Here is a 15,887-nt window from a genome sequence, read left to right on the forward strand (position 1 = left end):
GCCCATCTATAAATTTTATGTTTATTTTCCTATAAATTACTTATTTTGCTCGCTGAAGAATCCATTGATTTTTAAAATGTCTTTAAAGTCTGCATATTATGTATTTGCTATCGACCTGTTTATAAAAGTTGTTTTTTACATTTATATATTTTGGTTTTGTTTCTTTGTTTTTTTCGTATTAGGCAATGTGCTGAAGTCCAAAGCTTTGAGGGAGGCACATCTCATACATGAGCATGAAAACTCATATATCACACTTACGAACCACAAAAGTACCTCATTTTTTAATTGTCTATTTATATCAATGAGTTTATCTTTTGAAATTGATTTATCAGGATCTATGAATGAAACTTCCGATTTTTTTTTTGTTTCACCTGCCCCATCAAAATGCATTTTATCCACAATAGCAACAATCTCCTTTGAAAAAATAAGCAAATACCACCTAGTTCCACTCTCGTTCTCTTAGACTAAACCCCAACTCCACAGCATTTACTACAGAGCACTGTGTGATATGGCCCCCACCAACTTGTTGACAATATACTTTATTGCAATCAAGACACATGGACCTACTTTCTGATTATAAAAAATAGTAAGTTCATTCTTATGTTGGGAGATTTCCAATTGCCCATTCCTTTGTCTAAAATTATTTTCTTCTACATCTTTACACGACAAGCTGGCTCTCATAATTTACTTTTAGCTGAAATAATTATATCTTCTTTTACGTCCTACCTGAAATCCTTTCCAAAGTAAAATGTGCCCCATTTTAGGGAATACTCTCTGTCAAAATACTCTTTGTGTTTCACCATTACACAATCATATTTACCTGAATTTGCCATTGCCTATTTAGAAGGTACACCTTGCTCTCCTTATTCCCTATTATATTCCCAGTAAAGGGAATATTGTATTAGAGGTCTCATTAAATATTTGGTGAATGCTGTTTTTTTCTTCTTTGATAACATGAATAAAAACACTAACTTTATTCTTAAATACAGATTTATGTAAGCTCACTTTATTTCACTAGAAATAAATGTCAAGAAGGAGTAAAGTGTCATCATCATTCGTGGAAGGCCCAGGAGTGACAAGCTAAAAATATAATGTTTTGTGTGTAATTTTCAAAACAGCCCTATGATAAAGTCATTGCTATTTCATTTTAACAAATTGGGTACATGATGCTGAGAGAAATTAAGTAAGTCTAAATTCAGAAGTTGCTTCAAGCTCTATTTCAAAAATTGATGTTTGTTACACAATTCTAATTCTGTCTATGAAAAAGTCAGTATCATACTTATTTTTAGTATTCTGTAACATATATAGCAAAATAGAGATTATAATAGTCATTGTTCATATATAATTTTGTGACAGCAGAAAGCAGTATAATCAAATGTAAGAATATCAGTTCATAAGGGATATTTGTGTTTATCAATTTTAGAAGTAATATGATCTGCTTAGTCACAAGGTCATTATTAGAAAGTTAAATATTTTAAAGTGAAATCGTTGGTTGGCTACAGCTACACAAAGCATGTTAATGACCTCTACTTATTTGAGAAGTTCAGTGACATAATACATAATACCCATTTATATTCTGCTAAAACCTTCTAGTTATTTAGTTGTACAAATACTGACATACTCTTAGTGGAGTAAAATTTTATAGTAAAAACAGCCACCACAATTAGTTTTCCAGAAAACTAGTTTACAAAAAATATTGTATTTTATATAATGATCATGTTGATGATCTAACTTACAAGAACAATGCAAGAGTCTCACACATTCTTCAAACTCAAAAAGTAGAAAAATGCACCTGTAATAACAAGTGATGAATCAAAGACAAGTGGGGAAATAAAACAAACACACAAAAACAACAGCAAAGGGAAAAATAATTTGTTGTGGTTTTTGGGCTGATTTATTGGATACATTTCTGAAGTACCGTAAAATTATTGGATATATATAAAGTGTATTGTGGGTGATCAGATTTAAATTTACCTGCTGATGTGTTAGTTGAGTAATGCATTGTGCTTCAGAGATGTTTCTCCTAATTCTCTGTGGCATACAGTCTGCTATTCCATTTATTGGAATAGAAAACTGACTTCTTGCAGCAAAAGACTTCAGTTGAGAAACTGTAATTGCCTCAGTATCACTCAATAACATTTAATCTTACTAGTTTCCTAGAATTTCTAGGTTTGCTCCTTCATTTTTGGATACTAGTCAGAATATCTTCCTGGAAGGTTTTGTCCTGGAAGATTTTGTCCTGAAAGATAATTGTCATATCTCTTTTAAGAGCTCTCCTTTAGACTTTCTTCTGAAGATAATTTCATGTTCTCTGTACCAATGGGTTTTTTTTTCTTTTTACCAGAACCTCCCCATTGTATTTTACACCTTATGTGGATATTTTTCTCTCCCTAAATTTTTGCAAAGCTCTGATTCAGACAGAAGTTCAATTCTCAAATGTGAATATCTGGAGATACTTCTAATATTAACCGTAGAATTATGTACAATGAATGACTCTAATTCATTTAGTCACTCCATAAAAAATGATCGAGCACCTAATGTATGGCAAACACAGTGTAAAGGACTATGAATTCTAAAGTTACTTTTATTTGGGCCTGGCTATCTTGGAGCTTCAGCTGGGAGGGGAAACAAACTCTTGCAAGATAGTGTTTTATGTACTATGAGAGAAGTGTTTGGCATGTTTTATTTAAATAAAGAGGACAACAAAATATAAACAATGACTAAAAATTTAATTAATTTTATTTTTTCCTGACTGATTACCAAATTATAAAGAAATAAATCATAGCTAAGCCAATTAATTTATCATTTCAATATATTTGGAATGTCTTACAATGGTTTGTTATTCAGTAAAAGCTCATTAAATATTTTCTTCAAATAAAGTATAATTATAAAGAAGATGACACTCATTTATTGAAGCTGTAAATGTGAATGTTAGTTAATATAGCTAATTATGACTGAAGGTGAGTTATTACTGCACCATCTGTTCTTAGAACCTCACCTCTCACTTATTGGAGTCTCAGAACTGGGAACAGAATTTGGGAAATTCTGACCCAGGAGATTGTTTCTGGAATTTCCTCAGACAAAATAACATAACACAATAAAACACACTATAGCAAGCCTATTTAGTTCGTTGCTCTGTTTTTTTTTTTTTTTTTAATTAGGAGTCAAAGTTGACAATTATATGATATTTCCATTTCTTATATGTAGGCAAAATAAATTAAGTTATTGATTAATAATCTGTAACGTCTGGTTTTCTTTTAGCTCACCAATTTGATAGTTCAATCTGAGATCTGATTTTAGCTATTGCCTCCTTTTGAAATGGTCAATTTTATTCTTTTAGGACCGGACTCAAACTGGGTATACGTATTAGGAACCCACAGAATGCTTCAGTGTTTTTTTGTTCCTGTCTGGGAGAAGAGGGAGAAGAGAATAAGTAGTTGTGTTTGTTAGCATGTGGGTATAGTAAAAATAGCTTCCTTAAACTGGGAAGTGGAGAGGAATGGTGAGAGACCTCAGAAAAAGAGCATTGAGTCCAGGATAAAAGATTTGAAATGCTAGCTTTCCTGAGACCTTGAATTTAATTTGTGGCTACTGTATCTGATGGTAAACGCAGCCATATGGTAGAGGGTGACTGAAGAGAATGACCTGGGTTTGGACTGGGAAGCAGGAAGGCTGTTTTAGAAATAATCTTTATATATCTGCTACGTTACCAAGAAGAAAATGGTAGATTATATTTACGAGAACATGTCTGTAGGTATTAAAGAAAAAAAACAGCTTCAAAGCATCTGAATATCAAGTTATGTAAAGGGAGGCATTACTATTCTATTATATAATCTATCTTAGTGAAGAAACACTTATTTTTAACAAACTGTATTCTTCAATAATGGGAATATATTAATTACAGTGTTTCAACATCTGCAGTTCTCATATTTGAATATTTTGAAAGTACACATTCTTTACTAGCTAGGCTATTTATTTGGTTGCCTTAGTAAACAACAAACAACAGTGCCTTAAATAAGAGAAAACCCTCATTTTCTCAATTATACAAAAGTTTAAGCTAACAGATGGCTCACAGGATAGGGCACCTGAACTACCAGAGGTCACACAGGTACACAGTTTCCTTTTACCTTCTTCCTTCATCATCTTCATCTGCAAGGCCAAGGCTGGTCCATTAGCACCCCTTCTCATACTAGTGATTAGAATGCGGAGGAGAAAAAAGCTTCCCCTGAAGGATGTAATTGAAAAATTTTACATATCATTTTCCCTCATATCTCATCGAGTAGCGCTAAATTACACGTTAAGTCTTTCCTGCAAGAGGGGCTGTTTTTGCTAGCTAGGTAGCACTAAACACAGCATAATGTGTTCTTCCCTTACTAAATGAAAAGAGGAAAAATGAATGTTGAGATAAAACTACACATCTCTATGCTACTTCCATGAAATTAGAAAAAAAATGAGGCCTGTGATATTATTTGGTATATTTAACCTCGTTAAACAAGACACAAAAATACATACTACTCTTCTAAGGAATGCAGTTTTAAAATTACTAAAAATTCCTTGTGTAAAAAAATCTGATGTTTGTCAATGAATTCATTACTAAAGAATTATTAAATATGTTCTAATATTCCCATACTGCTATTAAAGTTATTTGTAGTTCAATTTTAAATATAATAAAAATAAATGGCAAAAATGTAGTTAGCTTGCCAAAAAGCATTTAAGATTCTGAGACAGAATGATACCTAGGATACCAATGTGTAATCTCTTTATTTTTAGGTTATTTCAGAACACAAAACTCCCAACTATCTATGTAGTAAGTTATATTCGTGAACTTACAAGGATTCAGACATTTTAAAAATATTATTTTTATAAAACTGACACATATCTAAAGAAAAACTAATAACATACACTAAAAAATTAAAAGTAGCATGTTTATATCTTTTCTTTTATCTTTTACATAGGAAGATGTACAAATGTTACTTCCTTTTCACATTCAATAGAAAAGTGGCTAAAGGTAGTAAGAAATGTATCACTAAAGCATGAGAAAAACATACAATAAAAACAAATGTATTATTAGAAAGAAACTATTATAATATGATTATATATAAAAAAATTCTGGAATTTCTTATTGATCGGTTATGCTCCTAATCTGTACTTGATAGTGTAAATATAATTGCTTTGTATTAGAAATATTTTTCAGTCTATCAACTAATACACTTGAAACATAAGTATTTTTCTCTAACATGTTATATTTTAAAAACTGTTGTCTGGTATTTTTCTTACACATACAGCTTAACATACACACATATATGCCACATATATGGCTTGTATTATATAAAACATAATAAAATTAAACATATTACTTAACTGAAATTTCAATAGTATATCTTTAAATTATTTCATTCTTGCTTTAAAGATATATGGAGCACAGTTCTTTCTTATTGGAGAGATTGAAACGGAAGAAACAAGGACAAATAAATTATTGATTGATGTTGCTTTAAATTCAGGTTCTCCAACATAAATATTAATTGGCCTTGCTTAATTATTTCCAGACTGTTCTAGTTATCTTTAATATTATCCATGGGACTAATATGTCCACATAATTTACCATCCTAATCTCACTACCTCTTTCATTAGTTCCAGCATTAGTTCCTCTTATTTCACAATCAGAAAATAAAATAAAATGGATAAATTTATCTGTACATTCATCCACATTTTACTCCAACTATAACAGATATTATTCCTCATGTGTTGAAAAGTTAATGTTGTTGATTAATCTTATTTCCCTTGCATTTTCAAAATTCTCTCTCAAATATCTGCATGACATCAGCATTAAAAAAAGATTCTTCAAAGCTTCAAAACAAAGTTAAGAATTTTGTTTTTAAGAAAGCATGCTTAGTTTTGCCTTTTATTACTTGCTTTCTTAACTTGTCCTAATTTTGCAATTTGTCCTAATATGTACCAGTGAAGAAAGAAACATGTTCTAATAACATATTCTCCAAGTTCACAGTTAAAAATTTAAAATAATATTTCCAGTCATATAAGAGCCAATTATTTCAAATGCACACCCACAAGACAACTTTAAACATGTGTTTTCTCCACTTCAACTCTCTTTTGCTCTTGAACACACTTTCTTTTGCCCCATATAAAAATGGAACCATTCTCCAATGCTCTCTAGTCCATTGCATTATGTTTTTTTAAACACGTTAATACTTACACCTTTTTTAGTTTCTGCCTTTCCATCCACAATCAAATGTAAGTACCATGAGAAAAAGAACTTGATGCATTTATTCCCTCAGCATACTCATCTCAAAAAGTTTGTTTTGCATGTAACTGCTTGATATTTATTTGCTAAATAAATGAATAAAAATAAATGAAGTTTATTCTTTTCCTCTGGTGAGGTAAATGATAGAGTTAAGTAATATTAAAATGAAAAAGGTTCTCAGCAATCATTTAGTCATATTGCCAATGCCATACAAGTAAATGCATGATCAGGGAAGTCAAGGCAATTGCTAATATTTAAGTTTTAGTGGTTTTCAATGATAAACAGTTTAATAATTTTAGTATATTTTCTGAATGACCTTGAAGTTAAATTCTCAGTTCCTTCTAATTGAATGTGATTTCCTCCAATTTTATATATAAATCACATTTCCAATCCTGAATTAATATACATGTTAATAGTAAGAATATATTTGTGTAATATGTAAGGATCCCGACTATCATCAAGATTTTAATTCACTTTGATCTAGCTGTCGATTATCTCTTCCAGTTCATATTTGCTTCAACTATGTGTATTTATATTTCTATTTTTGTAAACTATTGAGTAAATTTCTATTACACTATCCAATCTATAAACAGGGAAGTGGGAAGTAATTTGTATGTTTTATTTCAGTAAAAGTCTGGAATATAGGAGTTACATTTTTTATTTCACTGAATTTCAATCAGCTTGGATGTAGCAACTGTTGATTGACCTGAATAAAGTGAACCTCTCAACAAGTTGATTTAAGTCTACTTTGCTGCTACAAAAGATTCTAAAATGTGTGCTATTTTAGACAACCATCTGGTCCCCTAAATTCAAAACTTTACTTGACTGCAGTCTTAGGAAACAAACTTTTTGTTTCTAATTAAATCATGTTTTACTCTGTTGTATATAAAACTTGAAATGTGGCAAGTATTTTTTGGTTTCAACTTATGTGAATAATTTTTTGTCATGAATCTTGCCTGAGGTAAGCACACAGAACAGTTAGTAGGAAATCAATCATAATGAATAACAGGGCTTGGATTTCTCAAAGTGTTACAAAAAGTAGGAAGGAAGGAAGGATTTATTGTAGTGTATTGTAACCAGTATTATTAGTCAGTGGCAAATTTTCTACTAAAATGTGAAAAATGACTAATTCAAGATTTCTGTAAATTACTAATGCTGCCATACCACTTTTTGGGCCTCTAATCTCATGAAGTTTCTTTCAATGAAGTTTAGTGAAAATATTGATATTTTTGTTATTCTTTCAATGACAAGGACAATTCTTTTCAGCACTGAAGAGATAACTGGAGGCTGCTGAACAATCATAGCTCTGCAATAGGAGACATACCATATTATGTTTCCAATGGTGTTGTTTGGTGGTGACTTGTATTAATGCTTTCAGTAAAACACTTGGAATGTTCTTTGAAGGCTTTTATGTATTCCAGAAGTATTTATAAAGTGCATATTGTGGCATGCCATGTATCAGAAGTTAGAGGTACAGAGTTAAATAAGATTGAAATAGTATTTGTTCTCAGGAAAGAGTCTATTTGATGAAAGAGCAGTTTCTGGCTCAACTCTTAAATTCAGTGTATCATTTCATTTTCACACTGCTATAAAGAACTGCCCAAGACTGAGTAATTTATAAAGGCAAAAGGTTTAATTGACTCACAGTTCCACATGGCTAGGGATGCCTCAGGAAACTTACAATCATGGTGGAAGTCAAAAGGGAAGCAAGGAGTTTCTTCACAGGGTGGCAGGAGAGAGAAGAGTGAAGGGGGAAGAGACCTTTATAAAACCATCAGATCTCATGAGCGCTCACTGACTATCACAAGAACATTACAGGGAAAACCACCTCTTTGATCCAATCACCTCCCTCCCTTGACATGTGGCGATTATAAATCAAGATGAGATTTGGGTGGGGACACAAAGCCTAACTTATCATTCTGCCCCTGGTCCCTCCCAAATCATATGCCACTTTCACTTGTGCCAATCACCAACTTTTGGCCAATCAAATGTAGCCAACTGTTTTTGAACCCTGTTCAAATAAGGAAAACATCAAACTGTAACCAATATACCTGTTTCAGTACCTCATTTCCATTTTCTATACATCACTTTTCTTTTTTTGTCCATAAATCTTCCACCATGTGGCTGTGCTGGAGAATTTGAGCCTACTCTGGCTTGGAAGACTGCTCGATTCATGAATAATTCTTTGCTCAGTTAAACTCCTTTAAATTTAATTTGGCTGATGTTTTTGTTTTATCAAGCTGGTGTCTTCAACAGCATTCTATCAGTAATGGACAGTTCCAGCAGTTAGAAAATCAATAAGGACATGGTTGAACTGAATGGCACCATCAATCAAATAATAGCTCTAATTGACATATATAAAATACTTTATACAACAGTGTCAGAACACACATTTTTCTCAATCTCACATGGAATATTCACCAAGACAGATCACATTTTGGAGCATAAAATGGAACATAACAAGTTTAAAAGAAGAGAAATCACACAAAATATTATCTCACACATAATGAAAATAAACAAACATCAATAACAGAGAGATAGCTAAAAAAAATTCCAAATACTTAGAAATTAAACAAAATACTTCTAAGCAACACATGGATCAAAATAAGTCTCAAGAGAAATGTTAAAATATTTTGAACTAAATGAAATTAAATATATAACTTAAAATTTGTGGGATGCAGTTATCTCTGGAATCTAGAAAAATAAAAGCAAATTAAGCACAAAGTTAGGAGAAGAATAGAAATAAAAATCAGAGCAAAATCTAATGAAATCAAAAACAGTAAACTAATAAAATATCAACAAAATCAACAGCTCAAAATATCAATAAAATAGAGAATAAGCTAGTTACGCTACATACTAGAGGAGTAGTATTCTAAACAGAGGGAACCAGTGTTAAGGTAATATACTAAAAAGGATGACCAATTTTTAAATAAAAGTAAAGAAGTTACTGTGTTTAGAAGTTTAGTGTGGACAATAATAATGGGAGACTTTAACACCCCACTGTCAACATTAGACAGATCAACGAGACACAAAGTTAACAAGGATACCCAGGAATTGAACTCAGCTCTGCACCAAGTGGACCTAATAGACATCTACATAACTCTCCACCCCAAATCAACAGAATATACATTTTTTTCAGCACCACACCACACCTCTTCCAAAACTGACCACATAGTTGGAAGTAAAGCTCTCCTCAGTGAATGTAAAAGAACAGAAATTATAACAAACTGTCTCTCAGACCACAGTGCAATCAAACTAGAACTCAGGATTAAGAAACTCACTCAAAACCACTCAACTACATGGAAACTGAACAACATGCTCCTGAATGACTACTGGGTACATAATGAAATGAAGGCAGAAATAAAGATGTTTTTTGAAACCAACAAGAACAAAGACACAACATACCAGAATCTCTGGGACACACTCAAAGCAGTGTGTAGAGGAAAATTTACAGCACTAAATGCCCACAAGAGAAAGCAGGAAACATCCAAAATTGACACCCTAATATCACGATTAAAAGAAATAGAAAAGCAAGAACAAACACATTCAAAAGCTACCAGAAGGCAAGAAATGACTAAAATCAGAGCAGAACTGAAGGAAATAGAGACACAAAAAACCCTTCAAAAAATTAATGAATCCCGGAGCTGGTTTTTTGAAAGGATCAACAAAATTCATAGATTGCTAACAAGACTAATAAAGAAGAAAAGAGAGAAGAATCAAATAGACGCAATAAAAAATGATAAAGGGGATATCACCACCGATCCCACAGAAATACAAACTACCATCAGAGAATACTACAAACATCTCTACGCAAATAAACTAGAAAATCTACAAGGAATGGATAAATTCCTGGACACATACACCCTCCCAAGACTAAACCAGGAAGAAGTTGAATCTCTGACTAGACCAATAACAGGCTCTGAAATTGTGGCAATAATCAATAGCTTACCAACCAAAAAGAGTTCAGGACCAGATGGATTCACAGCCGAATTCTACCAGAGGTACAAGGAGGAACTGGTACCATTCCTTCTGAAACTATTCCAATCAATAGAAAAAGAGGGAATCCTCCCTAACTCATTTTATGAGGCCAGCATCATCCTGATACCAAAGCTGGGCAGAGACACAACCAAAAAAGAGAATTTTAGACCGATATCCTTGATGAACATTGATGCAAAAATCCTCAATAAAATACTGGCAAACCGAATCCAGCAGCACATCAAAAAGCTTATCCATCATGATCAAGTGGGCTTCATCCCTGGGATGCAAGGCTGGCTCAATATACTCAAATCAATAAATGTAATCCTGCATATAAACAGAACCAATGACAAAAACCACATGATTATCTCAATAGATGCAGAAAAGACCTTTGACAAAATTCAACAGCGCTTCATGCTAAAAACTCTCAATAAATTAGGTATTGATGGGATGTATCTCAAAATAATAAGAGCTATCTATGACAAACCCACAGCCAATATCATACTGAATGGGCAAAAACTGGAAGCATTCCCTTTGAAAACTGGCACAAGACAGGGATGCCCTCTCTCACCACTCCTATTCAACATAGTGTTGGAAGTTCTGGCCAGGGCAATTAGGCAGGAGAAGGAAATAAAGGGTATTCAATTAGGAAAAGAGGAACTCAAATTGTCCCTGTTTGCAGATGACATGATTGTATATCTAGAAAACCCCATTGTCTCACCCCAAAATCTCCTTAAGCTGATAAGCAACTTCAGCAAAGTCTCAGGATATAAAATCAATGTACAAAAATCACAAGCATTCTTATACACCAATAACAGACAAACAGAGAGCCAAATCATGAGTGAACTCCCATTCACAATTGCTTCAAAGAGAATAAAATACCTAGGAATCCAACTTACAAGGGACGTGAAGGACCTCTTCAAGGAGAACTACAAACCACTGCTCAATGAAATAAAAGAGGACACAAAGAAATGGAAGAACATTCCATGCTCATGGGTAGGAAGGATCAATATCAGGAAAATGGCCATACTGCCTAAGGTAATTTATAGATTCAATGCCATCCCCATCAAGCTACCAATGACTTTTTTCACAGAATTGGAAAAAACTACTTTAAAGTTCATATGGAACCAAAAAAGAGCCCGCATCGCCAAGTCAATCCTAAGCCAAAAGAACAAAGCTGGAGGCATCATGCTACCTGACTTCAAACTATACTACAAGGCTACAGTAACCAAAACAGCATGGTACTGGTACCAAAACGGAGATATAGATCAATGGAACAGAACAGAGCCCTCAGAAATAATGCCACACATCTACAACTATCTGATCTTTGACAAACCTCAGAAAAATAAGCAATGGGGAAAGGATTCCCTATTTAATAAATGGTGCTGGGAAAACTGGCTAGCCATATGTGGAAAGCTGAAACTGGATCCTTCCTTACACCTTATACAAAAATTAGTTCAAGATGGATTAAAGACTTAAACGTTAGACCTAAAACCATAAAAACCCTAGAAGAAAACCTAGGCATTACCATTCAGGACATAGGCATGGGCAAGGACTTCATGTCTAAAACACCAAAAGCAATGGCCACAAAAGCCAAAATTGACAAATGGGATCTAATTAAACTAATGAGCTTCTGCACAGCAAAAGAAACTACCATCAGAGTGAACAGGCAACCTACAAAATGGGAGAAAATTTTCGCAACCTACTCAGCTGACAAAGGGCTAATATCCAGAATCTACAATGAACTCAAAACAAATTTACAAGAAAAAAACAAACAACCCCATCAAAAAGTGGTCAAAGGACATGAACAGCCACTTCTCAAAAGAAGACATTTATGCAGCCAAAAAACACATGAAAAAATGCTCACCATCACTGGCCATCAGAGAAATGCAAATCAAAACCACAATGAGATAGTATCTCATATCAGTTAGAATGGCAATCATTAAAAAGTCAGGAAACAACAGGTGCTGGAGAGGATGTGGAGAAATAGGAACACTTTTACACTGTTGGTGGGACTGTAAACTAGTTCAACCATTGTGGAAGTCTGTGTGGTGATTCCTCAGGGATCTAGAACTAGAAATACCATTTGACCCAGCCATCCCATTACTGGGTATATACCCAAAGGACTATAAATCATGCTGTTATAAAGACACATGCACACGTATGTTTATTGCGGCACTATTCACAATAGCAAAGACTTGGAATCAACCCAAATGTCCAACAACGATAGACTGGATTAAGAAAATGTGGCACATATACACCATGGAATACTATGCAGCCATAAAAAATGATGAGTTCATGTCCTTTTTAGGGACATGGATGAAATTGGAAATCATCATTCTCAGTAAACTATCGCAAGAACAAAAAAACCAAACACCGCATGTTCTCACTCATAGGTGGGAATTGAACAATGAGAACACATGCACACAGGAAGGGGAACATCACACTCTGGGGACTGTTGTGGGGTGGGGGAAGGGGGAGGGATAGCATTAGGAGATATACCTAATGCTAAATGACGAGTTAATGGGTGCAGCACACCAGCATGTCATATGTATACATATGTAACTAACCTGCACATTGTGCACATGTACCCTAAAACTTAAAGTATAATAATAATAAATTTAAAAAAAAGAAGTTTAGTGTGGATAATTAAAGTGTATATCAGGAGCCAGGTCATGTACTGCCTTGTAGGAAATGGTAAGGAGTTAGCATTCTGTAAGTGAATTTGAAAGAACCTTGAAAATTTTAAGTGATCACATCACTTGTAATTCTACTGTTGAAAGCTGTTCATTTTGTATCAGGTAACAAGAACTGAGAAAATAAGCTTTTTTGTAAGGATTGATGTTACTGTGACTTGGAGTTGACCTGTTTTCTGTAGCCATAGATGCCAGTGGTTTCAACTATTTTGAGTTGAGCTGTTTTCTGTAGCCATAGATGCCAGCGATTTCAACTGTATGTATTTGTCTATCTTGTTGTCTTTGGGATTCACTAAGTACTTCCCTTAAGGGAGAGTATTTTTCCTGAAGCTCTCTTCTCTGTAATCCACTGTTATTGCATTGGAGGCATCATAATTAATGGTAAAGGGATGACTAAAGGAAGCATTCTATAATCTTATGACTAGATCTATCATTTAGTGGCCTATTTTCTGAGGCGCAGTCCTCCACAGTTTTTCTTAGCTCATTTCAACCTTTTATGTAAAACAGAAAGGTTAAAAGGGGCTGCAGTCAGAGCAATGTTTCTCCTTCATGTTAGATCAGGGTTTGTTAAAATCTTTTTCCCTAGAAAGTAGGCCTTTCTTAGGAAGAACACAATAAGCATATTTCACAATGGTTGATGTTTCTCTTTTTCTTCCAGTACCGTGAGGAGATCTTTCCTGATTCTTCACTTAGTGGAGTTTCTCATGATAACATTCACTAAAGAGTTGTGGGCATCCTAAGGAGGCAAGTTTCTCACTCTCACATTAGTTCACACTCAGCCTCCAGTTAATTCTTTAAAATGTCATTTAAATGTTTCTACCAGTTCTTGACTTAGCAAGATCTATTTCAGGTATGCAGATCTCGGCTGGGACTAAAGAATTTCTCTCTTTCCAAATACTAGGATGGTAGATTGCTCTGCAACCTTACTTATGTGATGGGTTCAAAAAATGTAAATAATTTTCTATTTGCTCAGCTTTGAAATAATTAAGTGAAGTAACAACTTCAGAAGCTCTTTACATGTTGGTGTTGAAACTGAAATTCTTAATAATCACTTTAGATATAGTTGTGTAAGCATCCAAATAAAAGGTAAGGATTATCAGAGTGCATAAGTGAAAATAACTCTGTTGTTTATTTAAAAACTCATTTTAAATGTAAATAGACAGATTAAAAGCAGAAGAATGATAAAAAATATACCATGTTAACAGTAATCAAAGAAAGCTAGAATAGCTATATAAATTTCACAACAGAGTTCAAATGAAGTTAAACAAGAATAAAGAGCATGATGTTAATGGGGTCAATTGTCCAAGAAAGCATAATGATTCAAGGTTCAAAATATATATGTTTAAAATAATCCTGATAGAGTTTAATGGAAAAATATAGAAATCCCTATGATAGTTGGTGACTTCCCTACCTTTTGTCAATAATTGATATAAAAAAGGGCAGAACATCTATAATTATACAGAAGACACAAATAGCACCTTAAATCAACATGACATAATTGACATTTATAGACATTCAATCCAAAGCAGCAGAATATACATTTTTTTCAAGCTCACATTGAACAATCACAAAGGTATAACACCTGAGATATTGAACACATCTTAAGAAATTTAAAAGAATAAAAATAATATAATGTATTTTTTAAAACAGAAGTTTATTAAAAAGAAACCAAGAAGAGGTAGTTGGAAAAGTCCCCAACATTAAGAAATAAGCACATTTCTAAATAATTCAAGGGTTAAAAAGAAGTCTTAAGAGAAATACATACACACATACACATATAAATGAAGAACAAAATAAAATGTATTAAAATGAGTTGGATGCTATGAAAGCAGTACTGAAATGAAAATTATTAAATGCATATATTAAGAAGAAGCATTTAAAATTAATAATCAAAGCTTCTATTTTGGGATTCTAGGACCCAAATATGTTGGTAAACTATTATATCCTCTAGCCTAGCTTGGAAGAAAGAGCAGTTTGAAGCAGCCAGAAAGTACTTTATAGCTTTATCTGCTACATTTAAACCTCAGACAGATGCAGAGATGAAGGAGAAAGACAAAAATCTCTGTCTTCAAATATATTACTAAGTAGGTGAGGGTTAGTATGCTATTATCTTCATGCCACATTCAGCCTTTAATCTATTTTTGTTGTTATTGTTGTTGTTATTTGTTCATTTGTTATTTTAGCCCTATTTCAAACTTTTAAAACCCGGTAAGTCACAAATCCTGTCACACACATTTGTTTCAGTGAATTTCACATTAAACTGTTATTTGTTGCCAGTTTCTATACAATGGTTAAAAATGAAGCTGCCCGCCTGTGCTCTGAGATGGGGAGCAGCAATTGAATGATTATCCACAGGAGGGTTATAGTGAAAAAGCAGCAGCAACCACTGGAAAAGTGCTCCCAACTTTATAAAAATAACTATAACTGTTAAAGGTCATCTTTTCTAATAAAGATTTACAAATATATTACAAGTTCCTTATTTACAATATAAATTATCTCCCTTAAAGATCTCTGTTAAGGGTTTCAAAATGGGTCAAGCCTTTTTTCCTAACACAAACTAGACAAAAAATTAATAATTATGCTCATTTACACACTTAGCCTATGATTTGAAAGTCAAGTTATTTTATTTTTATTGAGTATGACAGTTTTTTGAACTTAAAGTTAATTGTTAAATAGTGTAGAATAATAACGTATGTCTGATTTAGAATTTGTATATAAAACTTAAGAAATGTTTGAAATAGAAGAGCAAAATTTTTCATAGAGGTAAGATTTGAAATAAGAAAGTTCCAACTTTGAAAGTATTATCAAGTTATACTGCTGGGACTGAAGATACAAATATTTTAATGTTTAGAAATGACAATAGGATTAAAGTGGTATCAAACTTCAAAAATAATCAGGAAGTTTAAATATGTTAATTTTGGAAGAAAATGAGTAAGATGGTAATTGTTGCTCATATA

At 33.0% G+C, this 15,887-nt stretch overlaps 1 long non-coding RNA gene and 1 other non-coding gene across 2 annotated transcripts in view; both read right to left on the minus strand.

Annotated features, from left to right (window-relative positions):
- Positions 1-15,887, minus strand: part of LOC100937460 (uncharacterized) — a 108,125-nt gene that overhangs the window by 1,464 nt on the left and 90,774 nt on the right. Inside the window, exons 5-6 of the long non-coding RNA XR_002914468.2 lie at positions 8,323-8,519; positions 4,128-4,225 (exon numbers count right to left, since the gene is read on the minus strand). This is a non-coding gene — a long non-coding RNA (uncharacterized LOC100937460). The remainder of the gene's footprint in view (positions 1-4,127; positions 4,226-8,322; positions 8,520-15,887) is intronic.
- LOC112132944 (small nucleolar RNA U13) lies at positions 172-273 on the minus strand. The gene has a single exon (XR_002914644.2). It is a non-coding gene; the product is annotated as a small nucleolar RNA U13 (small nucleolar RNA).

The sequence above is a fragment of the Pongo abelii genome, chromosome 2, assembly GCF_028885655.2.
Source record: "Pongo abelii isolate AG06213 chromosome 2, NHGRI_mPonAbe1-v2.0_pri, whole genome shotgun sequence".
In the NCBI taxonomy this organism is placed as follows: Eukaryota; Metazoa; Chordata; class Mammalia; order Primates; family Hominidae; genus Pongo; species Pongo abelii.